The 27032-nt window shown below is 49.6% G+C and overlaps 1 protein-coding gene across 1 annotated transcript in view; it reads left to right on the plus strand.

The window, feature by feature from the left end:
• Positions 1 to 16680: 16680 nt before the first annotated feature.
• YJU2B (YJU2 splicing factor homolog B) overlaps positions 16681 to 27032 on the plus strand; it is a 146948-nt gene continuing 136596 nt past the window's right edge. Inside the window, exon 1 of the mRNA XM_069634849.1 lies at positions 16681 to 16922. The gene's annotated coding sequence lies outside the window, so the exon portion shown is untranslated. The remainder of the gene's footprint in view (positions 16923 to 27032) is intronic.

Here is a 27032-nt window from a genome sequence, read left to right on the forward strand (position 1 = left end):
ATGGGGGTGAGTGTCCAAAGTAAATACTGCTAAGGCAAATGTGATGAAAGTCACTGCTAACGTCTGGCCACAGAGTGACGCCATGGTCGGCCACACACACACACCCTGTAAATTATGCCGAAGCAAGTGAGACCCAAGCCAGTGCCTGGTGCAAGGCTGTAACGTACATGACACATATCACACAAAGTTGCAAATTCTATGAGGCCCATATGGCCGTTTGATTTGATTTTGATTTGATTTATTGATTTATAGAGCGCTTTACACCAAGGCGCTGTACAGTGGAACAACATTATTCATAACAACATCAACAATGTAACTGTCATGATGCCTACCTCCAAGGAGCCAGGTCCGACCCAGCAACCCCAGAGGCAGGCATCATTCCCCCCAGGGAAGTGCCAGCGGGCCCAAGCTGGGGCCCTTTGGACACAGTCCTGGCGCCTTAGGCGCCAGGCTCATGTTGGACCCCTGTCCTGGCGCCTTAGGCGCCAGGCTCATAAAGCTAGACATGTGTTCAAGTGTTTTAATGTGCACTTACCTGATGCAGACCATGCTGCTACATCCAGGACCTCTTGAGGCCTGAATGGAACTACTTTACCTGTGGGACTACTTTCCACCTGGGTGTGGTCGGGGAAGGATACATACCTGATCGGTGGAAGGATACATACCTGGAACCTCTTCCAAATCTATTTAAACCACGCCCGATCAGCAACTCACGCTTCGCGTTGTTCTGCTCCTCGCAGCTGGACGCTCACCGTGTCAGCTCCTGCATCTGGACTTCAGCCACGCCTGTCAGCATCCTGGGTCACCTGCAAAGGGAGATAAGAGAGAATTGGGGAGAAAGAAGACCTTACCTGCTAAAGCTGCATCACGGAGACATCACACCGACGATCCTGAAAGGGAAGACATCATTTTAAAAGCATTTCGCTTCGATCGCTGCAGCGCTGCATTTCACTCACCTTTCCTGGGCGCCTCCATCTTCAGCAGCGATCATCCGGATCCGCACCCACTTCCCAGAGCCTAGAGAGAAAAAGACAAGAAAACAAGGTGAGAGAAGGAAGGGAAATAGGAAAAGCTCAGTTTCCTTCTAAGACTTACCTGTTGGGTCATTCCCATTTCATTTCGGGTCCTGCCGCTTCCTGGCATTCCGGACCCCGGCCCCTATGGGGAAAAAAGACAAAGACATTGAATGAGCGAATGCAAAGACATTACCTGAACGCTCATCCAGAACTTACCTGTCATTTACTGGAACTGCACGTTTCACTTCAGGTCGGCGCCATATCTCCGGCATTCCGAACCCCGGCCCCTAAGGGGAAAAAGACATAAGCATTAGCGCTTGCTGCAATAAGACAATGAACATTATTATTAAGCTTGAACTTTTGAACTTGCAACAGAACTCTTACAGCGCCTCACCTGAATAGTCAAGCTTATTTTGAACTCCCATCAAACCTCAATCCAGTGAAGTAACTGGGTTTCAACGCGCCCCTGCATCAGAAGCAGGATGGAGAACTCATCCTTCCAGACCCTAAGGTGAGACTTCACGGGGAATCGTGGAAGGGTATCGTGGAGGGTTGGAAGGGAGTGGGAGGCTTGAGCATTATTCCGTCAGCAGGTAATACTCCCTTTTCACGCACAGGGGAATATTCCTGCGAGCCAGAAAAGCCAGAGTAGAGGGGCCCTTCCTGTCCATCTTCAGAGTCCTGCGCTTCACCATTGAAGAAGCATCAGCACTCGAAGCCAGACCTGCGCCTCCGTGGGAATCAGGTGAGCGTGACAGTAACAGATGAATCATTTGATATAACAGTGACAAGAGCAATTGACTGAAGGGGAGGGGGAATAGGGAGTGGGATTAGGCGGGTGGGGGAGGGCGTGGTGGAGAGTTAGAAGAGGGAAATTGAAGAGAGAGAGAGGAGGGTAGCAGAGGGGAGAGGAAAATCAAGGGGAAGAAAGAGGGGGGAGGGGGAAGCAGAGAGGGTAGAGGGGGAGGTTTCAAGGAGGAGAATGGAGAAGGAGGGATTTAAGGGAAGTGCGGAAAGAGGGGAAGGACGTAGAGGAGCGGATAGTGAGAGGGAGTGAGTTCCAGTGTAGGGGTGCAAGGAGTTGGAAGGAGCGGAAACGGGAGGAAGCACAGGGGGATGGAGGTACAGTGAGAAGGAAGTGGTCAGCAGAGCGAAGGGAACGGGAGGGGGAGTAGAAGGAGAGAAGGGAGGAGAGATAAGGAGGAGCAAGGCCATGGAGGGATTTAAAGACAAGGCAGAGAAAGTAAAATTTTAGCTGTGAGTGAAATGGTAGCCAGCCAAGGTAAGAGAGCGAAGTAGAGATGGAGTCACGGGAGGTGAGGAGACAAAGGGTGCGAACAGCAGAGTGGTAGATGGATTTAAGGGGGGCAAGATGAGATGCTGGTAGTCCAAAGAGAAGAGAGGAGCAATAGAAGAGGCGACAAAAGATGAGAGAGGAGATTAGGAGTTTGGTAGCGTGGAAAGTGAGAGAGGGACTGATTTTGCGAATATTGTAGAGGTGGTATCGACAAGTGCGAGAGGTGAGTGAAATGTGCTGGGAGAAGGAAAGAGAGGAGTCAAAGGGAACGCCTAAATTACGAGCTTGGGAAGAGATGGGGAGATTGGAGGGAGGAAAATGAATGATGCAAACAGTGTGCATGTTAGACAGCACAGTACCTGGCCAACATGATTGACACTGACATATGCCTGCATTTACCACCCATGTATGGAATGACGTGCCATTCCCTACACAAATGCTGATTACCCACAATTGTGTGGATGTGCAATCGTACCAATGTATGTATGCTGGCAATCCAAACATCACTCATGCCGTCCCTCTCTTTCATCCCCACAGGCAGTGAGCATGACAGTGAGGACCAGCACAGCAACCGTCCCTCCACTTCCAGGGGCCAAGACAAGGGCCGCTGTGTCCCAGTGAGGAAGCCACCACTGGTACATACACCACCAGCACCAGCAAGGCCCGTGGCGGGCGCACCAACCCCACCCCTCCCTGCACTGCCTGCAGACACCTGCCCAACGCCATGGTCGGAGGAGTCCAGTGTGGCTGGGGAGGTGGCAGCCACGGCCCCCCCTCACACTTGAGGACAACCCCAACAACATCTGAGGCACCACTGAGGACGACTCCGTGGATGTTGTTCACACCCCTGCAGATTTGTCAACACCCCAGGTATTCTTCAGTGACTCTGGTGATGACAACACAGCAGAGCAGTCTGTGTAAGAACAGACACAGGGACATGGCAGTCCCGTATACAGTCCCGTTGAGGATGCGTCGGCAGTACATGGCAGCCCGATCCCCAGCAGGGCCACTGGTTCAGCCGCCGGAGACCAGCGGGCTGACCAGCTCTCAGCCCTGATATCTGAATTTGTGCAGGACAATCGGCAGGCCAGGGAGGAGTGGCGTGCGGATTTGAGGGCACTGGGCCAGTCGATCACCGACAACACAAACCGCCTCTGCGAGGTGCTCGGTCGCATAGCCGATGCTTTGGAGGCTGCTCTTCCTGGCCAACAGCCTCAGCATGAGGACACACCGTCCACTAGCAACTCCACTCAGACAAGCCCTCTCCGCGAGTCGCTCCGTGCGCAGCGCCGACGGGACATGCCTCCCCCTGGCTCCGGGAGTGCAGAGTGACTATACTGGCAGCCTCATGTGGGCTACGTGGACCCTATGGGACTAGTGTGGGGTTGCTTTGGTGGGAGGGGGAGAGGGGTGAGGGTGTGTGGGAGAGTTGTGGGGGGATGGGGAGAGTGGTGAGGGTGTGTGGGGGAGTTGTGGGGGAAGGGGGGAGGGTGTGGGGGGAGGGGGAAGGGGGAGGGTGTGTGGGGAGTTTTGGGGGGGAGGGGGTGGGGGGTGAGGGTGGTGGAGGGTTTGTTTTTCACGTTCATATTTTCACTTTCAATACACCGGTTGTGTTACCAAAAAATAACCATAGTGGACATTCATCATTGTGCATGCATAGCTCTCAACCATTTGTCTTGCTAAGGCGGGTGAAATCACCCGATTTTGTTTCTGGCGGGTGAGACGCCCATTGGAATGAATGGGCGTGCAGGAGGCTTGGCGGGTGAGTCAGCCCTTTGCAAGGCGGGTGACACCCGCCAAAAGCGGGTGAGTTGAGAGCTATGTGCATGTGTCATTTAATCTTGCACAGTGCATAGTGTACATGTATCCCCACACCCAGTGCCCTATGTCCTAACATTATGTCACCCTCTGCTGACTTGTGTGTCAGAAATATTGTGCGATCACTGACTGGCGCACAGCACGTCCCTCCTGTGCATCGCACCGTGATGATGTCCTGCCACATCTTCCTCCTCCCCTTCATCATTATTAGGTGGTAGCAGTTCCATGTCAGGGGGCAGGGGCACGTTCCGACAGATGCACATATTGTGCAGCATTACACATGCCATGGTGATCTTGGCCACCTTCTCATGACTGTAGAGGAGTGCCCCACCCGACCGGCTGAGGCAGCGAAATCGTCCCTTCATCAGGCCAAAGGTCTGCTCAATCACCACATGTGTACGGGTATGGGAACGATTGTAGTCCTCCTCGTGCATGTTCTGTGGGTTTCGGACAGGGGTCATGAGCCACGGCTTCAAGGGATAGCCACCATCACCTGCATGAGAGGGGAATGAATGTAAATGTTCAAACATTCATGTTGGATAACTGTACTAGTCTCACATGGCTGCAGGTAATTTGTGCCCACATGCACATGTCCCTGGATGCATTGACCCCATTTCTGGTCCCGCTATGTGTCCTGTGCAATGGACTAATGGTGTGGGTTGCATCTTCAAGATGGGTCATGGTGTGCACTGACATCTTGTTGCATGTGCATCGTATATACATACAGCAGTGTTGGTGTAAAATCAGTGTTGAGTTGTGTTATGTGGGATTTGGTAGTAGGGAGTGTTGGCTGTAGTCAGTACTATATTGGGCATTCTGCACTGATCAGTTCCATGGTGACATGCAGCACTCCTATGGGTGTGCCGAACCAGTGACACACTGTGGTTTTCCTGGTTGACTCAATTCAATGCACTCCCAGGGATGACTGTCCTGTGTGGTGATATGCTGGAGACAGCAACATAGTGCATATGCAGTGCATGGTGCATGATGACCTTACGGTGTGTGAGGGCCGCTGATGAGTGGTGCATGTGTTGTGGGATGTGGGCTGGTTACCTGTTAGTCATGTAGTGATAGGTGTCGGCCTTACTTCATCAATATGGGATTTGGGTGACATGTACCGTTTCAGTTGCTTTGGGGCACAGTGTTCGGTGATGTGCACATCGTGCACTGACGTCATCATTCCCAGCCAGGTGAAGTATGCATCCCCCCCCATTCCCAGCCAGGTGGAGTATGCATCCCACCCCCCCTTCCCAACCAGGTGGAGTATGCACCCCCCCTCCCATTCCCAGCCAGGTGGAGTATGCATCCCCCTTGCCAGCCAGGTGGAGTATGCATCCCCCCCTTCCCAGCCAGGTGGAGTATGCATCCCTCCCCCCTTCCCACCCAGGTGGAGTATGCCGCCACCCACCTCACAATCCCGATGCACTGCCATGGCCCAGTCAGGCAACTCACCAAGCAGCTAGGCACGGCGTCCAGCATGTCGCTTCATGTAGCGTGGAGGTCCGCAGTACCAAAGAGTCATGAGTTGATCCGGGATATCAGGCACAGCAATGTGTGATGATTTTGCTGGCGTTGCATACCATATGCACATTGATGGAGTGGTATTGCTTGCGGTTGCGATACACCGCCTCCATGGCACGCAGGACCACCAACTCCACGTGGGTGCAGTCGAGGGCACCTACACAATTTGGCATGCCTGCCAGTGCATGGAAGGCAACTTTTGTATCGAATATCTCCTGGGGAGTCCGTGGTAGGGATATGTAGTCCCTTGTGTGCTTAAGGAGGGCATCCAGCACTTGGTTCAGTATTCGGGAAAATAAGGGTTGTGATAGGCCATGCATGTGGCCCACTGTGTGCTGGTAGGTGCCTGTGGCAAAGAAGTGGAGCACAGACACTACCTTCAGTAGAGGGGGGATGGCGGTGCGTATTTCTATGAGGCTCACTATGTCGTTGTGTATCAGGTCCACTATGGTGGCGATGGTGTCACGGTCAAGCCGGTACAGGGTGTGGATCTGCTCAGGTGTTAGGTTGAAGGGAGGGGCTCTGATGCGAAGGATTGGGGGCTGCCGGCGTGGTAACGGTGGCTGCACTGGTGGGGCATGCTGGGCATGTCTCGCCCTCCTTCTCCTCCTGCGTCTCCTCTGTGGTGGCGGCTGTTTTTGTTGTTGTTGAGGCATTGCAAGCAGGGCCTCCAGCTCCAGTAATGCTACTACTATTGGTATCATCTTGGTGTGGGAGGGGGTGTGGTGTGTGGGTGTGCTCCTTTTGTACTGGCCCTGACTCCATTGCCTCCACCTGTGCTGATTGTGTGCACCTGTGGCACTTGGAAACACTGCTCAGGGTTCTTAACGCCTGGTCGGCGTTGCCAGTATTTATACCATTTAAGCACTTTTCCGGTCTTCAGGAGGCCGTTATTTGCATGTCCGCATCACTTGTGATCTTCTCCGGTTTACGGAATGCCGCTAATGCCGGCATGGTGTGTCACGGGCACGCGCCCAGACCGCTATTTACGGCATCGTAGAGTACAATGCCGTTATTAGCGGTCTGGTTGGTCAGAATAGCCCGTAGCGGTAAGCGATGCCGGTAATCCTTTACCGGCATTGTTTTTCCCCTTACCTCCAAACTTGGAATGAGGGCCATTGTGACTTAAGCCCCTCCTGGGCTTGTGCAATGTCACGTGGTGTGCACACGTGGCATGCACCATGTGACTCCTTGAATAAAAGGCAGGGGCGCCAAGTACGTGTGGGCTCCGGGGCCCAGGCCCCCACCAGGAGAATACATTCGGGGCTGAGCCCCGTCTGGGGCTGGGCCGGAGAGAAGACGCAGTATGTCTCTTTCTCCGGCCAGTCTGTGTCTGTGTGTGGCACTGGGATTGTGTGTCCAACTTGGATTTGGAAGCAGGAAGAGCGCTGCGCTGGCTGACCCTGCTCTTGCCTTTTCACTTGGTCGGGAATGCAGCCGAGGGTGAGCAACACGGACACGGGGCGGCAGTAGCACTAGCAGGTGAGTTCTTCATACTTCGAATGACAGCTCTGCCTTTGCAAACCTTAACTTCATAAACGCAGCATGAAACAAACAGTATATTTGAAATCTCAAGAACACATTATGGCGCCCAGAGCTGTAGTTTGCAAGCTGCGGGTATTGGCTTCAGGTCAGGAAACTATGAAAAGCTTGCCTTTGCAACAGCTTGAAACCCCAAAACCCCCCAAAAAGCAAAGCACACTCTTTATTTTTCATGGCAACATTGAAGGGTGACTCAGTGGAACCGAAAATGTGCAAATTGCACGTGTGCAGTCATTGCAGTGCACTGACTTTGCAAATGCAAATGCAGTTGCTTGAAGGCTGTGAGGTATTGGGCTGGCTGTTTGCACTTAGCGAGCCTGGGACTGGACGAGGTGGAGTTTTCCCGGGCCCAGGGCCCAGGCTACTATTGCTAGAATATTCCAGACGCACTTTAGCGTGCCCAGCAGCCAGAACCATTTCACGGCCCTGATTATTTGGAGTCCTGCGCTGCGGGTGTTGGTTGGTTCCATTGGCCTTTGCCACTCTGACTTATTGGTGCCAGACAGTGCCACTGCTCTGCCTAGATACTGGATTCGGAATCGATTGGTGGTTGGGAATGAGATCGAGCATCACCTGGTCTGCGATGTCATTTTGTGTTACTACGCCACTGCTCCATCCAGGTATGTGGCTAAGGGTAAACCGTAGCCCATGGCAGTCCTACAAAAAAAATGATTGCCAGGAACTTCTGCGGAGTTTGCATTTGTTTCAATTACGACCTTTTCACCAGTTAATATTGACATTTAAAAAGGTCACAGAACAAAGTTGCTTGAACCCACAAGCTATTCGCATGCAGGCGCACTGTGGATGCGCAGGCAGTCAGCAGAGATCAAGCATTTAACCAGCAATGCATGCAAGCACATTGCACACCGAGGCCCACTCCAACGACAAACACAAAGATGTGATGGCAAATATTCTGATTACTTACCGGTAATCGTCATTACGCCTAGTCCTACTCTTCCTCGTCACAGCACTTACCTCATGAGGCACCCGCCTCCGACACAGGACCTTCTTCTATTTCTTCTTATTTCTATAACTCCTCCCCCACACCCACGTCACTTAGTTTCATATTACCAAGCCGTAGCATGGGACCTTCCCCGCAGGGAGGGTGAGGAGGGTCGTTAGTACTGTGACGAGGAAGAGTAGGACTAGGAGTAATGAAGATTACCGGTAAGTAATCAGAACATTACCTCAACGTCCACTCTTCCTCGTCCCAGTACTTACCTCATGAGGTATACCAAAGCAACAAACGAGGAAAAAGGTCCCAATGAGACACAGAGTCAAAACAGTGCAGAAACACACACCTTTAATAACTCCAAATTTACATCCCCACAGACAAAACTCCAACCCCGAAGGAACCAACCCCCGAGTGGGAGACATTCAACCTATAGCGGTTGATGAAGGTGCTCTGATCAGCCCAAGTGGCAGCTCTACATATCTCCTCTAGAGAAACCCCCCTTGCATCGGCCCATGAGGCCGCCAAACCTCTGGTGGACCGCCCCTGAACGTGCGCAGGCACAGGCAGGCCAGAAGCCACATAGGCCATGGAGACCACACCACGGATCCATCGGCTAATGGACACTACAGATGCCTTACGCCCAGCCCCAGCCGGGCCAAAAGTAATCAAAAGACTGTCAGAGTGGCGGAAAGGGGCAGTTCTAGCCAAGTACTCCAACACCGCCCGCCGCACATCAATGTTATGCCAAGCCACTTCCTCTGGCGTTTGCGGATTTTGAAAAAAGGCAGGGAGAACCAGATCCTGAGAGGTGTGAAAACGAGAAACAACTTTAAGGAGAAACTTCGGATCACACCTCAGCACCACCGAGTCCGGCAGAACCCTCAGGAAAGGGGGGTGACATAACAGAGCCCCAATCTCCCCAAGCCTACGGGCAGAAGTTATGGCAATCAGAAAGGCAGTCTTCAGCGTCAGATGTTTCATATCAATCTCGGAAATGGTCTCAAAGGGAGGCCCTTGAAGAAACTTTAAGACAAGAGGGAGATCCCAAGGAGGAAGCCCCTTATAAGTACAAGGACGGGAAGAAGAAAAACCCCTGAGCAACTTCCCCACCAACACCTCCCCATCCAAGTGCCCATCAGAGTCCCCCAAAAGGAATTTTATGGAGGCCCACTGAGAGCTAAGCGTGGAAACTGCCAGGCCCTTGTCAAACCCATCCCGGAGGAATTGAAAGATAGCAGGGAGGCCAGAACGCAAGGGAGGTATCCCAGACCGCCCACACCAGTCCCGGAAATGGCTCCAATGTCTGCTGTAAGCCTTCAGAGTGGAGGGTCTAAGAGCATTCATTATGGACTCCACCACAGGACCAGAAAACCCCTGAGATATCAGCCTAGCCCGCGCAATATCTACACTGCCCATTGTATCTGGCGGACCACCAACCGCAGCTCCCCCAGAAGGGGACAAGGCCACTTCGGAACCAGCCAAGGCTCCCGGCACCGAAGCTCCAACAGAGAGGGGAACCAACTCTGGCGGGGCCAGAACGGAGCCAACAACAATACAGTCACCCTGGACACTCTCATGCGCTGAACCACCCGGGGCAGAAGAGGAATAGGTGGAAAGGCATAAAGGAGACCCTGAGGCCACTGCACAGAGAGGGCGTCCACCCCCCACGCACCCTCTGTCTGAAAACGAGAGCAGAAGAGGGGACTTTTGCTGAGGCTGGAGATGCAAACAGGTCCAAAGCAGGGGTCCCGAACCTGACACAGATCTCCGCAAAAACCTGAGTCGACAGGACCAGTTCCACCGAGGAGTGAAACCAGCGGCTGAGAAGATCCGCCCGAACATTGTCCACCCCCCTGATATGCAAAGCCACCAGGGACACCAGATGTGATTCTCCCCATGCCCCTATCTGAGCTGCCAGGGCATTCAAGGAGCGGCCGGAACCCCCTTGGCGGTTGACGTAAAACAAAGCTGTCGTATTGTCCGTCCGGACCAAAACTGCCTGGCCCACCAGCAACCTCCTGAAGCACACCAGAGCGCGGAGAATGGCACACAACTCTCGCCAATTGGATGTCCGATGGCTCTTTTCCGGATCCCACAGCCCCTGAGCAGAGAGGACCCCCAACGTAGCTCCCCAGCCCCTTCCACTGGCGTCGGTAGTAAGTGTGGTCACAGGAGGAATGATCAGGGACACCCCAGCCCGTAGTTTCGGAACCCCCAACCACCACTGCAGGGAGACCCGCAGCGCTGGGGACACCGGAATCAAGGCCTCGAAAGCTTGAGATGAAGGGAGCCAGTGGGAGAGAAGGTAGGACACCAGGGGGCGTAGATGAAGACGGGCCCAGGGAACTAGAAACACGCAACAAGCCATGTGCCCCTGCAATTTCAGCAATAGGCGGGCCGGGACATACTGCCTCCTGAGAACCCTGCCCAGAACAGCCAGCAAGCGACGGACCCGCTCCGGGGACAGGAACACCCTCCCCATCCTGGTGCAAACCTGTGCACCAATGAAAACTAGATCCTGAGAAGCCTCCAGTTGAGACTTCTGCCAGTTCACCAGGAAACCCCAGTCCTGCAATGCCTGGCAGACCAATCAGAGATGAGAAATGATAGTCTGCCGGCAGGACGCTTTGATCAACCAATCGTCTAGGTAGGGAAATATCTGAATGCCCCGCAGATGTAAGTGCGCCACCAGGGGAGCCACGAGCTTGGTGAAAACTCTGGGGGCAGATCGCAGTCCGAACGGGAGCACCCTGAACTGAAAATGTCGGGATCCCACTGCAAAGCGGAAGAACTGTATGTGCCAGGGACAGAGAGCCACATGGTAATAAGCGTCCTGGAGATCCAGAGATGTCATCCAATCCCCCTTTAATAACATCGGAAAAATGTTCTGTAAAGTCTCCATCTTGAAGTGTTCCTTTTGGACGAAGCAGTTCAGGGCTTTGAGGTCCAGAATTAGACGGTACTTCCCCGAAGGTTTGGGGACCAGGAACACCCGTGAGTAGAACCCCTGACCCTGAACAGGGAGAGGAACGGGCATGATGGCCGCCTTCAACACTAATTCGGAGAGAGTGGCGTCCATGGCCAACCTCTTGAGCCGAGACCTGGGAACCACAGTCCGAACCATGCAATGCTGGACAGGAGGAGACAGGAAATGCACTCGATACTCCCATTGCACTGTGTCCAGAACCCATGAGTCGGAACACCACCTTTCCCATACTGGAAAAAACTGCTGGATCCGCCCGCCCACCGGCAATTCCAAACCGTCAGGACTTAGGTGCCGGCCCAGGACGTGAAGAGCGTGGAGGACCCCGACCCCCCCTAGCTCTCTGAAAAGAATGTGATGAGGAGCCAGGAAAAGACCAGCTGGTCACAGGACCAGCCCCAGAGGAAGACTTCTTGGCCGTTGAAGGAGGCTTGCGTTGAAGTTTGTCAGCATGTTTGTCCGCCCTAAAAACTTTGTGCACCTTATCCTCAAGGCAATCACCAAAAAGCCTGGACCCAGTGAAAGGAAGTTTCAGGGCAGCCGCCTTCTGAGACCCATGAGTCTTCCAGTCCCTTAGGTGCAAATGCCTCCGGGCAGATACACCAGCCCCCATGGCCATGGCTGAGCCACGCACCCCATCAAAAGTCAGATCGGTCTGTAAGCAAAGGGGCACAATCAGAGCCTTCATTGACAGCCTTTTTCAACCCCCTTAAACCATTCAACACCGTTTCAGCTGTGTAGGAACCATAGATATTTGCTCGAAGGGCCAGATGCGCCCCTGCATGAACCTTCTTAAGGCCGGAATTAACTCGGCGGTCCACTGGATCCCGGACGGCCGCCTCCTCGGCTGACATAGAGGAGCGACCCACCAGGCTGGCGAGGATATCGTCGACCTCAACTGGATCAGACAGCAAAGTCTTGCCCTTCAATGGGTAAAGTTTGGACATGAAGCGGGGCATTGCAATCTTCTCCGGGTCATGCCATTCCCGAAGGATTTTATCCCGGATATCGGAAACCAATGGCAACCCCTTCCTAGGTGTATGCCTATACTGGCGAATAGAAGGGTCGGCCCCCTCCACCGGCACCAGGGGCTCTGAAAATCCAATGCAATCTCCAACTTGAGCCAGCACCTCCTCCACTCCCTCTCTGTCCAGATACTTCCCTTCAGCATCAGCCGAAGAGGAACAAGAAGAGGCCGATGACTCAGCGCCAGAAGAAGAGGAGGATGAGGAAGACAGGCGCCTGCGCTTGTGTCCATGAGCATGTGTGCGACTCCCTCTACGATGCTTAAGCAGCTTCTTCAACTCCTTTCTGGTCAGGGAAATACGCTTAGCCTTCTTCTTTCTCTTTCTGTGTAACTCAGGAGAAGAGGAAGACAAAGAAGAAGAAGACAGGACCAGATGCCTACTCTTTGCAGAATGTTTTCCCATGTTGAGTAAGCCCAAAAACAGTGACCAAGGAAGCCTGCTTCACCAAAGACCCCTGCACACTGAACCAAGGCTCCACATACAAACAATTGCCAACGTGCCTTCCCACATTCAAATAGAGGCCAGGCAGAACAACAACCAATAGGAATAACATCAATTAATTCCCATGGCAACACTGCTTGCAGCACCAGAGGAGGAGCCTCCCCACTTCCGGAGCACGTGGATCACAAGAAAAAGGAGCTGCCAATCCGTGCACAGCCGCCCATGCAGCATGGCCATGCAACAGGAAAACATGCCCCTCCTTACCTTAACCCGGGTCCGTTCTCCAAGAACCCGGGCCACGATGCCCTGCGCTGGCCAAATCCCAGCAGAAACCAGGCAAGGCAGCCTGACTCGACCGGGTCCCAAGCCCCGCAGGGAACCCAGGAGTCTTGCCACACCTGAGGGAGCCGAAGGCCCCGACACACAGCCCCACCAGGGGGCCTGTATTCGGAGCTCACCAGCGCCCCGCGCCGGGAAGAACACAAGCCCCTCCGGCAGGAAAAATTAAACTAAGTGACGTGGGTGTGGGGGAGGAGTTGTAGAAATAAGCAGAAATAGAAGAAGGTCCTGTGTCGGAGGCGGATGCCTCATGAGGTAAGTACTGGGACGAGGAAGAGTGGACGTGGAGGTAATGGCTTGCTATTTCACTTATTTCCCTACTTCACTTGCATGAGCGCAGGAGTTCACCCGCACAAATGGTTGCTTGAGCCCTGGTGTTGGACTCCGAGGCTTTCTTCTATCTGCTACACTGCTGTTTCTGACCAGATTAGATGAGCGTGCTTCATAATGTTGCGTACTGGGACTGGAGGGTGGTGTGTACCACCTAGCTTTTCCTTGTTCTATTGTATCCCGGCGCCCCCAAATTCAAATCCTCCTGTTGGCTCCAAGCCTCCGCCCTGCCAACCCCCACTCTTTTTTGTCAAATGCATGTTTCATGACCTTCCCAACTTGTGCCTGAAGAACGTGTGTTTCGCACCTCATAAGATACCTGGGAGGACCGACCTTCCTTCTTTTAAGGGGAAAACAAGAACCAATACACAGTGGTCGAAGTGTAGGAAAAGAAGTAGTGGAACTATGTTCCCTACTGGCCTGCCTGAGCTTCCCACAAACCCCATCACCACACCCACTCCCCCGCCCAATACAAACTCCCAAACACATGCACCTGCTGTTTAAGGGAGCACACAGTGCACTGCACTAAAAGTGCGTTTCAACTTCTTCCTACACTTATTTAAAACGAAACCATTCCGGAATGGTTTCTTTTTAAAATAAAAGTATAGGAACAGTAAAACTTAACTTTAAAAAGTAGAGGAGCACCGCTCCCGACCACTGCCAATACAAAACCTTTACCAGGCTTTCACTGTGTGTCCAGGAACTGTGAACTTATCTTTAGACGAGAGAACAATTTCCTCCACGTGCCACAAAGCACCTCCACCCGCAATGCAGCCGGTTACCCTTCTTGCCGGGCCTAGAGCTCCCTCTCTGCCTCTTTCCCTTGCTCTTTCATCTTTTTCCTATCTTTTCTCCTCTCTCCCTGCTGCTTGCTCCATTAACGTTGTCAGTCACATTAACACCGTTGTTGTCCCTTCCAAGGAGCTGCAATCGCACCCTCCTCTGTAGTCATTACCTTAAATTCTGTATTATTATCCCACAGTTGCACTAATTTAAATATGGTGTTTTAGGTCATGCCTTAATAAACCCATCAAGGTCATTTTACAAGGTCATGATACTGCTATCAGGTGATTTCTGCTTTCCTCAAAGATATATAATTTTCCTCAACCCATAATTCATATCCAAATGTTATTCCATCATGTCAGATTTACCACAACTTGGGAGCTGGATCTGATGTGGGCGCAACAGATGCAGCCCACTGCCATTAATATGATATGCATTTGTTTCTCTGGGAGGCGGCAACTGAGCAGACACCTCAGGAAATCACAGGACTAGTACCAGCCGGTGTTGTGTCCGAAAGCAACCCTCAAAGTCCAGACTCATGTAACCACTGACCCCTGCCCAGTGCCCACTTCTCAACGCTTACCTGCACTGTCAAAAAGAATGACCAGCACCCCATGTAGTGTGAACCAATGTGCATGTCTTCCATTGGTAGCCATTACTAACCATTTCCCTTTCTGACTGCTGTACTTCTGACAACCTGGATGATTATAGAGGGGTGGAGTAGGGGCAGTGATGTCTTACTAGAATGCAACTGGAAGGCTTAAACCTCCTTCTTACATGACTTTAGTATATGCAGTACATGCTAGCCAATGTTTCCACTCTTCTGCGCATCCCCAAACCCCCTTGCACCAAGTTGGCGACTACGTAGAAATGCGGTCATATTACTGCCGGGATGTCAGTTCCTATATTTGGGACCCCCAGGGAAATTAATAAATCGGCTCCCCTGATAAAAGGGGCGCACGGCCTCCCGAGCTGCATTTTTACAATAAACTTCCTGGCTGCTGTGTGTATTTCACAGTCATCATGCAGGAGGGGGTCCGGCCCCGCCGGGCCCTGTAACACACTCTAGGGGAGTCCTCAACCACGTTCCTTGCTCCATGCTTTCACCAAAGCAGCCTCTTCTGCTCCACCACCGGCACAGCGAGTCTTTGCTTCGTGGGACTCCTTGCCCTTAGGAAACTTGTTTCAAGCACAACAGACAAAAACGTTTTACTGTAAAACACCATGTTTATTGGCTTTGGCAATGCTTGTTCCTCATCAGCTGATAAGGTTTGGAGAGTCCTTAGGATGTGTCTGCCACTGCTCTGAACTTTGCTAATATAGCAGACAGTATATGAAAGGGTTTCTTGCCTACTGCGCATGGATGATCAGAAGCCGATTTAAAGTTGGAGAATAACTACAGTTGTGTTTAATATAACAAAAGAAAAACAGCACATAGGTTAAATGTGCAAATGAAACAAACATCAATCATCTATCTCTCAGCTCGCTTGCAGCCTAAGTGATACCCACATTGTCCTACACTAGGACCCTACAGAGTGCTTTTAACATCCAGTCGCATCCAGTGCCTTTCTTTGTTCTGCTGTGCAGAAGCTGATAAACCTGCCTGCCCTGTGGCATGTGTATATTCTCCAAGGAGACATAAGTGTTAACAAACTAAAGGCTGTGTCACTTTAAACGCGTATTTTCTGACCAAAAAATACCTCTTTAAAAGGCCTTCCATAGTCACAGACATGTTTTAGCCGGTGGTTGTCAACTCTTTGCTGGGAGGCAGCGAATATGGTTGGAGGTTAATGAAGTTCAAGATGGGGTTCATATTAATAAAGTTTAAGGTGGGTCTCATTCTCTGTAACCTTAATGATAAAACCAGGGAAATCACCCATTGGAAACCCATTTAGGAAACATATTCTGCATTTTGACACAGCTGCCTCCCCAAATAAAGTCCTTTAACTATGTTTCACTGAATTAAGTCTTTCCATTTTGTGTGTTATATATTGTGTGACAAGATATGTGCTCTTGGAATACAAATCTACACCAACTGAAACTGTTTGTACCCCAAAACTCAACCTTAAATTACACCAGCTCAATGCATTTTTGTTGACATATGGAAACGGTTTAACGCAGCTGCACGCAAGGGTCGCCCAAACATCATCTTGAAAAGGCCTCCCAACTGTTCTTCTCCCGGCCCTGTATTTTTGAATCTAGAGTAAAATAAAAGTTGCAGCTCCTGAACTGCTTCAATTTGTGCTAATAAAGGTGAGCTTTGTCAGACCTGGTAGCACGTTTAGAAGAACCAGGCAGGACACAAGTTGGCAGGAGCCTATGGTTCATTCTTCTGGCCTACCGTCCAATGATTTTCGCTGGTGGTGATATCATTGAACTTCAACGTGGACGAACTTATTTTGGGAGAACAATTTAGATTAAAAAGGTGTATTGGGAATGCGAGCCCTTTTCAGCTAATGAGAGGCTTCGATCTTATTGAGACAATAAAACAAATTCAAAGTTGGTAGCCCCTTCAATTGAGGTTCACACGATGTGCGTACTCTGCTCCAGACCTCCAGTACAAACACCGACTACAATCCCAGCATGCACTGCACAAAGGCAGGTGGAAGTGGCCCGTTGCTATTGGCAGCTTGGGGGCTGCGTGCGACTCACGTGACATGTCAGCTGGCGTCTGGTCATGTGCGCGCCGCAAGGGGGCGGGGTTCAGATGTTGCGAATTGATGGCACTTTTGCTGCACTTGGAATGCTGATTCTGTTCTCTGGTCTTCGGTTGAGGTTTGTGTATCCGGAGACTGGAGAGGCGGCGCAGCCTACAGTGCACAGAGAGGAGGGCAGCCCAGTGGAGGAGTAGACGCCGGGAAACAGCCCAGTGAGTGGGGGGCGGGGGACCGTGGGGGTGGTTGAAGAACATCAGAGATCTGGAAGAAGTGTCTGCACTCTTTGGCACGGTGGAATCTGGAGGCTCTCTGGGCTGCCACTGAGGTGTGAGTGGCCCGAGCCCATGAATGAGTGGAACTGAGCTTCTAAGTGCTAGTCCAGGTGATAAGAGTGTAATCGTTTGAGTGGTATCATGTCTGGTGTTCGATCATAGCAGTATCTCTCAACCCCTCTGCTGTCGGGGTTGTCATCCTTTAATATTTTTATTCTCCCAGGACCCCATCTGTCTACTGGCTTCCACAGACTTCAGGGGACCCACCCCACAGGAAATCCTTTACTAGTCCAAAATGCATTAGTTCCTATTTACTTCAATAGTACCACAGGGATGGAAATAAGGATTTGAAGTGCATGCGCTAAAAGCAGCTTATGGTAATATGGCATCAAACTGTTAGCAGGTGCTACGTCTGGGGACCGAGGAACACATACTAGTGCGTAATATGTTGCAAATATAACTTCCATCTGAGATGCACACTGTAACTTTTTGGCCATTCAATATGCCCCACTGTGCGTCCAATATCTTCTAAATTTTTCCGAATGCTCTTTCATACACGTTCTCAATCGCACAGTTAATGCCAGGTAGGCACGTTTGTATGGCTCCAGTTGGCAGGGGCCCTTAAAGTAGGACCTGGTAGTTGCTGCTTAACCGGCTCTTATGGGCTATAAGCAGGAGCTAAGTATCTCCCAGCTCCTGGCAATTTCAAACCCTTGATCACCTGCCAGACACATCCCTTGCCCCCCAGCCAGAAGAGTTGAGTGTCATTGGAGTGTTGTCATGAATCAGGAAGATCAGGGTACTGCCTGGGAGAGAAGCCGCAATGTCATGTGACAGTGTCATTCTATTAGATCATGCCGTTAACTTCCAGGAGCGCTCCATCAAATGAGCTGGTCAGTTGTGCTTAGACTTCCATCTTTTTGCTTTTAATCAAGCGTTTCATCAAAGTTCATGGCAGTGTTCACTGCTGGGCGAGCTGTCAACCTGAAGAATGTCCATTGTAAAAGTGCAGTCACACCTTCAGTTTAATTGTTAGCCCCACATTATTAATTGTTACCCCTGTGTTCATTGTCCTATAGTTCGTTTGTTTATTCATGTATATGGCGCCCCGAACCCTGAGGTATCTGGGTGCTTAACAAGTTACAAGGTTATAGTCATTTACAACAGGTCAAGACTATGTACATCCCAGGCGAACAGTTGCATCATGGGTGAAGGTCACATCACGGGTCAAATGTCATGGGCAGTGGCAATGGTTAACATCACAGGTTAAGTATAGAATTAAAAAAGTACAGGATATTCACAGGATATTTACATCAGACTGAGTATGCATAGCAGAGGCCTGTGAAGAGAAGTTATAGTAGAATGCATGCAATTAAGACCTTTAAATAGTGATCAAGAGAGAACAGCCACGACTTAGCTTCTTTCCTGAATGTTTGAAAAGAGGGGGTTGCTCTTAGGGAGTCAGGCATGGAGTTCCACAGTTGCGATGCCTTGACTGTAAAACTGCTCCCTCCTGCTTTCTTAAGTTTACATTTTGGAATCCTGAGGCTGTTGGTCTGCGCGGTTCTGATTGAGCGTTCCGTGTTTAGTGAATTTGTCCACAAAGTATTTCAGCGCTTTATTAGTGAGGTTTAAGGATTTTAGCCTTATTCTGTCTTTGATGGCAAGCCATTTCGAACAGCGCCTAGCGTTTGCAATGGGCTGTGTTCTTGAGATGCCTAACGCCGTTCTTAAGGCGTTATTTTGGAGGATTTGTAGTTTGCTAATATTGTAATTGCTAGTGGTGATGTATAGAGCATTGCAATAATCTAGCTTCGGCAAAATAAGGGCTCGAGCTAGTGTGATGCAGCTATCTGTAGACGGGAAGGGTTAGTTTCCACGTGTAGCTAGTAGCAGAGGCTGTAGCATTCACTTGTTTGTTCAGATTTAATGTAGAGTCCAAATAAAAGCCTAATGTTTTGACCTCTTTTGAGACTAATTTTTTGTCCATCAATGATGAAAGAGTTATAAAAGTTGTTAAGTTTGAGTTTATTAGTTGACCCAGTGAGTAAAAGCTCTGTCTTATCGTCATTGAGACAAAGGCTGTGAGAATCTGGGTGTCATCTGCATAGTTGGTATAGGAGACACCCAGATTGTCAAGGATATCGAATAAGGGTTTTGTAAATATATTATACATGGTAGGGGAGACGCATGAGCCCTGGGGGACTCCACAGGTAACCGGAAATAGGTCTGCTGACGCAGTGGGGGAGAACACTCTCATAGATCTGTTGTCTAGAAACAACTGGATCCAAGCGGTGGCTTCTTTTGAGAAGTGGGCAGCAGAGATAAGATGGTTACATAAGACATTATGGTCCACCAAATCAAAGGCAGTGGATAGATCTAACAGGAGAAGCACAGCTAATTCTCGTTTATCCTTCCGTTCCTCCATTTGTTTTTTTAAATCGATGAGGACAGTTTCTGTGTCATGTCTCAGTCTAAAGCCTGATTGCGTGGTGCCAAGTAAGTTGTTAGTCTTCAGATAGGTTTAAATCTGGCGGTATGCAGCCTTGTCCAGTATTTTTAGGAGAAACTGTAAAGTTGTTATTGGCCTGTAGTTTGTGGGAATACTGGGGTCTAAGTTTGGATTTTTTAAGAGGGGAAGAACCCAGGCGTTTTAAGATTAGTGGGGACTATGCAGGTGTCAAAGGAAGAGTTGATTAAAGTAGTAATAAAAGGAACTGCGTCCCCAGCTGCTTCTTTAATTGATGCTGGACATTTGTCGCCTAGACATCTAGAGGGTTTGAGTGAAGTAATGATCTTTTCGACGTCACGGATGGAGACTGGTGCAAATTTAAACTGGTTGGTCATTTTAGTTTGGTTATCAGGGGCTTCCTGAGATATGGCTTCCTGTGCCTTTAGGACATTCTGTTGAAATAGTTTTTTTGGCTGCAATTTTATCTTGGAGCATGGATATTTTATTGCACAGGTCGTCTTGGATATTAGTGCACCAAGTTTTGTTTTGGATGCACGTGTCGTTGGGGGGGTCTCTAATTCTCTTAGAATAGAGAAGACTTCTTTGGTGCTGGAGCTTGCTTTTGTAATTCTTTCATTGAAGGATTCTTTTTTTGGTTTGGAGAATTTCCCTTTTGTATCTAGTAGCTAGGATAGTGAGATTGTTCTTATTCTGCCTTGAGGGGTTGTTTTTCCATGGGCATCCGCATGTCTTTTTTCATTGCCTGTAGCTTTGAGGCTAGGAGTAAACCTTGAGTTCAGGTGAGCTTGTGGTTTGCCTTTGCTGAGTTTTAGTGGTGCGATTGTATCGATTAGCTTCGTTAAGAGTCGTATTGTACAGATCAACTAGTGCTGTTGGGTCGGTGTTGGGATTAGCCATATTGGTAATGGGATGGAGTAGAGGTAGAAGGTTATTAACTGTTATGTTTTGTTTCATATTGTGGCTGGGGGGGTTTTAAAGTATCTGAGTTGTTTTGCATGTTATCTTAAATGTTGGAGGAGATCATGTAGTGATCCGTCCAAGCACAAGACTCAATGGAAGTTATAAAAGTTGAGCAGTTTTATATCTGCAATCCAATCCAGGGTTCAGCCTTTAATATGAGTGGGCGTGTTGAACTTGAGGGTAAGGCCAGCCTCAGCGATGGTATTGGCAAGGGTAGTCTCATTGGGGTCACTCAAGCCAAGGTTGAAAAGTCTGAGTAATATAATTTGGGAGCCAGGTTTGGAGTTGGTATTAAGTAAAGTAGTTATATCTTCCTCGACCGTTGAGATGGGGCCAGGCGGCCTATATACAAGGTGCCTAGTGATAGTGCGGGAGGCTGATGTAGGTAGTTTAACTGAGAGGAGTTCACCGGAATGAAAAGGTAGGTGTTGTATGCTTCTCATTCCCAAGTTGGATTTGGTGATGAAGGCGATGCCCCCACCTTCTCTATCTTCTCTAAGGATAGAGAAGTTCTTGGGGGGGGGGGGGGGATTGCTAGGGACAAGGCAGGTCCTGCTGCTGGGTGGAGCCAGGTCTCTGTGTTGGCTAAAAAGTCTAGCTGATTAGTCATGATGAGATCGGCAATATCAATATCGGGGGAAACTAACGATCTAGCATTAATAAGGGCACCTTTGATGATTATAGGTTTCTTGTCTAGGCCTTTGGTGTGGCTAGGCTGTAATAAGGGGGAGGATGGCAGCAAGGAGTTTATATTAGATTTAGGTTTAGTGTTCATTTTGTGAGGCTTGGGAAGATACAAGGAGTTGCAAGGGCAGAGAGTAGGCAAGGAGAGATTTTAAGTCTAGATCCTAGCCTGAGATTTCTGAGACTGGTGGGGCATGTTTGATTAGGTTTAAGTCTGGTGGCGAAGCGCTGAATCCATTGTAAGGGGGTCAGAGGGTTAGATTGTGTTTCGCTATTTAAGTACACTGAGGTGACTTTGTCCTGTATAGGGAAGAGTGGCGGCAGGAAGTGCGTAGGTTTAATTAGGTGGGATTGGGGTAGTGGTCTAGTAATCGGGCGAGGAGTGATATTCATATTTTTGAGGGTTCTGTGTCCAACTAAAGGTGTTAGAAATGTAATCTTGTGGTTTGTCATGTGACGCACTAGCTTAGGTGGAATAAGATAGCAGAGTAATGCTAATACCGCAACAAGCTTGGTGGGAGTCTCTAACATGACTCGTGTTGTTGTGTGAAGTGCAGGTGTCTAATTTAACCAGGTGAGCAGTGGTAATTCTACAATTTAAGTAATGAATGCTAAGTGACCGTGTCATGTCATATAGGGAGAGCACTCAGGGGGACAAACTTAGTGACTTGCCTAAGGCAGTGAACAAAGTCAATCTATACGTGTACAAGTCAGAAATATCATCATGGTAACATCAAGTTATTAAACTTGTGAAGATTGTTGATGATACGTAAAGTGTTGGGTACTATGAAACAACAGGTACATAGCCCAATGTGCACACCCTGTCTAGTTGGGATCAAGATGATGATGATGGTTTCAAGCCAATTGTGTGTTTGGGCCCAAACATTTCCAGAGCAGCAGGATAATTCAAGCTGTTGTTAAAGGTAGATGCTGCACAGAGAGAGATCAACGGGTACTAGCAAGTATATTTACAATGTATGTAATGCAACGTATAGGGATAAGCAAGGTAGGAAATGCTTACATTCGTTGTGCTACGCAAATCTACAAATACAGAAACTAGCAAAACAGCGTGCAGTTATGTCAAAGCACATTTCTTACCCGCAGACAAGAGGTGTGGGCGGAGCGAAGAACAGTGTTTTGCGAAGCACAGTATTTGGGTGGCGAGAACAGTCTCGGATGTGCAGCCAGAAAAGTCTTGGTAGCCCTTGCGGCCCGGACAGGTCCAGACAGGTGAGGGCCTTTTTCTAATGGGCCTTCTTCGCAAGGGGCCCGGCTAACGCCTTCCGGTCGCCTGTTGTGGCCTACAAGCGCAGCCGTAGTGGTTGCATAGCAACCAGAGTCAACAAAGCAGGCAAACGTAGCGGCGGTCATTAGCTTCCACGTGAGTAATGACGCGGAACAAAATGGGGCCAAAGGTGCTGGCGGAATTCTTCCTAGTAACCTTGATCAGCTGCAGTTCAGCTGAGGTTACAGGGCTTCTGGATGGTGAATGCTGAGCAGCTCGGCTCATGTCCAGGTCTAGCTGCTCCTGCAGCGGTCAGGTCTGGGTGATGGGACAGCTGCTCCTGCAGCGTAGCTGGCAAAGTGGGCTCCAGGCCTGTGTCGGAGGTGGAGAGGAGCTCAGACTGTTGCTTTAGCACACTAATTTGTGACTATTTTGTAAGTAGTTTGCATGTACCTACTAATTTGTTACATAGCTGGATTGATTGCTTCATAAACAGATGATTGAATTGTTACTTACCTTCCTTGTTTGTAGGATAGGTATATTCATTGTTGCAAAGCTTTATTTACTTGATGCACAGCATGAAGCTGCCCCATAGCTGAATTAATTGCATACATAGTTCATTGACTGCATAGCTTGACTAATTGGTGTGCAACTGTATCTCCATCTCTTCCTGCCCAGACTAATTGTTCACATCTGCATTGATGGTTGCATAGCTAGATTTTGGTTGCATAGCCAGATTAATTGCTGCCAACTGCACCCTGATCTTTGGTTGCCTCTGTTCATTTTTTTCACCTCGTTTCATAGCATTATTAATTTGTTGGCAGTCAGATTAATTTGTGTATAAAATTAGGTTGGCATAGCATATCCAGACGATCGCCTATCCGTATAGCTATATTAATTGTTGTCAACTGTATTTCACTTAATGTACCCTTTGTCTGCCCCGACTAACCCACTCCCGTCAAAAAAACTACAACCACCTTACACCACACTGCCCCCACAGCCATCTCAGACCTATAAATGAACGCGCCAACATTAATTGAGTTATGCAGCTCGCTTCTTTAGCTCTATTACTCCTCCCACATCAGCGGCTAACCCAGACTGCAAGCACTGTAATTTATTGCTCTCGGGGGGGGGGGGGGTCTCCCTTCCGGATGAACATTCTACCAAGTTCCACCTTCAAACACAGGGAACCATGCTGATACTCGGGAACCCGGGTAATTCTGGCCTAAACCTCTTAACACCACAGGTTTCACATCTGCCTTACCATCTATCCACCCTCTTTTCTTACAGGGCAACACAAAGCAAGGCCACAAAAATGGCAGAAAGCTGCTATGCAAGACCATTTTACCTAAGTTCTGTCAGAGAAGCCATTGCTCTTGGGACTAATGCAATGCTTTGGGTTCAAGTCATGCGTTGGTAACATACATAGTTTGTGGAATTACCAGGCTTGGTAGTTCCTTCAAAGGAGTGCCGGTATGTGACCAGAAGTGGCATTTTTTGCAATATAATACCTATCTACTAGAAGTGTCATCAGGATTGAGGTAATGTCATGCCAGGTTGTATCATATATTTAAAGACCTGCCTGGTGCGTTACCATCATAAGTGGCGAGGGGTCATGCCTGAGGAATTTTCATCCCAAAAGCTGTGCTGTCATGCCTCGGAGATCCCATTGTAGGAGAAGTGCTGTCATTCTTATGACATGTGAAAGGAAGCGCCCCCAATTTCAGCACGATCCTCCCCGCAATGAGAGACAATAAGGGACTCTCCCGTAGTGGGAATAAGACCAAGACAGAGTGCGGGTGAGCGTAAGTGGGAGTTTATCCAAAGAATAGGGCATGCAAAGAACTCTGCAACCTCCGAGAGCGCTCTGTCTGACAATAGCAAAGACAGGCGTATTTCTAATACAAAAAACGTCATCAGAACCTACACACTATAGGGGGCACAAGTTAATTGGGATTGGGTGGCGTCGACTAACTATAGGTGTTGCTGCAGCGTGGTTGGTCTTGGCGTGAGGACGTCACTGGTCAGCCTCGTGGGTTGGGTTGGGCCTGGCAGGCCAGCTTGAGGTCATCCGAGCGGTGTTGGTATGCTGGGGCAGCCTGTGACACAGATGAATACCTTTCCTGACTCGTCTGCCCTAGGCCATGCACACTGCAGTTATTCAAGAAACGACATCTAAGTTCATCAATAAATCGCTCAGCAGTTTGTCTTATAAAATAAACGCAACACATGAGGAATGCACCTCGTGAGAGGTCCGGTGGTTGTCGGTTGGGGTGAGATTTACCTGTGTCCTATTGACCGGTATTTCAGGTCGAGGGGCTGGGCTCTGGGGCCTGAGCCGAATGATACATGTCTGTCTGCCGCGTTAGAAGTTATTATATAAATGGGTCTCTGTGTCTTGTCCCAGTGATGGGGGTCGTCTTTGCACAGGGTCATGATTCTTGGGGTGGTCTAGGGGGGGGGGTTGTGGAATTTACGAGAGGGTGCTGGTAGATCAGTGGATTCAAACGTGGGTTTATTACCGTGCTGTAAATAACACAGGTGGCGGGCTGTGGCCTTGGGTGCGGTACCGGGGCCTCTGACTCTCTGAAGCGGCTCCAGCTTGGTTGGGGGAGGTGAGGGAGCGCGGCACAGGCCTTAGCTTCTTTATCTGGCAGGCTTGGTAGGGTGGGAGGGAGTATGGCCTTGCATATATTCACAAAGGTTTTTTCCTCGTGCGTTGCTAACTTTTGAATGCAGAACTTTTATAATGTTCCGCCTTATTTTGATGTTATTTAAACACACATATATATTTCAATTTCGTTACACATTTCTTTAATACAGTCGGTCCGAGTACCTTTTCATTACCTAACATTATATTTACTACATGGTGTGATTATTTTATGTACATTAGACGTTACACGAGGTAGTTCTAGGTTATGACCTACAGAAATTGATGCTCGCTGCTTTAGGTGATTAAGAAAACATATATGAGTTCAGGTTTCTACATAAAATTGTAAGAACACTTATACAGATAAAGGCTATACATTTGGTCGACATCTTTCTCTGTGGTTATAGCAGCACTAGTCCAGACCTGGGGTGGTATCATGTAACGTTACATCTTTATGGTTTATTCACAGTTTACAGGATCTGTTTAAACAGAGGTAGTTTGTTAATACCAATACTTGAATTATTTTCTACTTTCTTCAGATAGTGATGCTTCAGCTTTTTTTCCCGTCACCCCGGCCTCGCGGACCAGGTCATGCGGGGTGCAATATTACATTGTGAACGATAAAATGTTACAGTGTTAGCATCTCGGGTTAGCTCATACCCGACTTTCTCATGGGAACGCGCTCGCAGCGGATCTACCAGGGTTACTGCGGCGGCAGAGATGCATGAAAGGCCCTCCAAAGGTGGGGGCCTCGTTACAGTGTGCTGAACTCACGCCATGTTTGCTAAACAAGATGGCTTCTAGGCCTAACTGAATTTTGGTATATGCAGGGAACGGATACGTGTGGGCAATGTCGTCGGCGGGTGACCCCTCCTCCACCTGGGCCCGGGTGGCATGAGGGGACGGCCACCGAGTCATGGTCCTCACCTGGGGAGAAGGCTGTAGGTGAGGGGGGCCTCGCGGCCAGTCCTCCCCTACATTTCCCCCCTTTCGTTACTAAAGTAACGAATTCTTTAGCTCTTCTAATCTTCTACATTCTTGCTCCTCTATCACTGCGTCATCCCATGCAGGTGTTCCTTTTCTAGGCATCCAGGCTCTGCATACCCCCCTCAAGCTCTCACCTCTTCTAGCATACTCATCTGGTGTACATGTTAAATATATACAGTCACCAGTTTCTTCCAAGTCTACCCAGACCTCCTCATACCATTCCAGTTCCACGTCTCGGGGTTCTTTGATAGTGGTGTGCCATAGTTTATCTACTATGTACTTATCACGGCACATAGGCACTAACTGGTATCTGGGAGTGTTATCTGTTCCTGTCTGTACATGTACTTCTTGTGTCGCCTTAATTGTACCACCAGAGTTGCCCATTGTCACCATCATCATTGCACCGTTAGGGACTGCGTTAGCACAACATCGGAGGCCCACCTGGCACAGGCAGAACACCACGAGGAGGACCACCACAACTGGTATCAAGAACTTCATCGCCATTCCAAGCCATGAGGGAACCCAGGAGAAGATATTGTCGAACCATGAGCTATCTTTAGCCCCACCTTCCAGCTTCATCTTCTCTCCCAGGTTATGTACTGCTTCAATGACGTGGGACAGGGACCCATTTTCTGCGTCTTCAGAAGGTACGAACGTGCAGCACGCACTTCCTATTTTTCGGCAAACACCTCCATCGATCGCTGTTAGCAGGTCCAGAACATACCTGTTCTGCATGGTCATTAGTCGCAGAGCTCGTAGTTCCACCTTTATTATGTTGAACCCTTCTTCAGTGTCATTGGCCAGCTGCATCAGTTCCCACCGTGTGATCTGGAGCCATTTTGCATTTGCTCTTGCTTGGACACTTGAAACTAGTGAGGCAAAAAATGTTTCCACGGAGCTGAACAGGCGATACCTGTCTGGGATCTGTGCCAATAAATCGGATGATGCTTGTGATATGTAGTTTGATGCTCGCTTGTTCCGTGATAGCTCCTCTTCTTCCCCTCCGGAGGACAGGACATAGAGGTGCGCTTCTGCAGTGGGAGACGTCGCATCCTTGTTCACGTTTCCTTG

Source organism: Ambystoma mexicanum, chromosome 13 (assembly GCF_040938575.1).
Source record: "Ambystoma mexicanum isolate Mex_15411 chromosome 13, UKY_AmexF1_1, whole genome shotgun sequence".
NCBI lineage: Eukaryota > Metazoa > Chordata > Amphibia > Caudata > Ambystomatidae > Ambystoma > Ambystoma mexicanum.